Here is a 465-nt window from a genome sequence, read left to right on the forward strand (position 1 = left end):
AGCCACTATAGAGGAGCTGTAGAGTCACTATAGAGCAGCTGTAGAGTCACTATAGAGCAGCTGTAGAGTCACTATAGAGGAGCTGTAGAGCCGCTATAGAGGGGCTGTAGAGCCACTATAGAGGAGCTGTAGAGCCACTATAGAGCAGCTGTAGAGTCACTATAGAGCAGCTGTAGAGCCACTATAGAGGAGCTGTAGAGCCGCTATAGAGGGGCTGTAGAGCCACTATAGAGGAGCTGTAGAGCCGCTATAGAGGGGCTGTAGAGTCACTATAGAGCAGCTGTAGAGTCACTATAGAGCAGCTGTAGAGTCACTATAGAGCAGCTGTAGAGCCGCTATAGAGCAGCTGTAGAGTCACTATTAGAGCAGCTGTAGAGTCACTATAGAGCTGTAGAGCCACTATAGAGCAGCTGTAGAGTCACTATAGAGCAGCTGTAGAGTCACTATAGAGGAGCTGTAGAGTCA

Source organism: Salarias fasciatus, chromosome 8 (assembly GCF_902148845.1).
Source record: "Salarias fasciatus chromosome 8, fSalaFa1.1, whole genome shotgun sequence".
NCBI lineage: Eukaryota > Metazoa > Chordata > Actinopteri > Blenniiformes > Blenniidae > Salarias > Salarias fasciatus.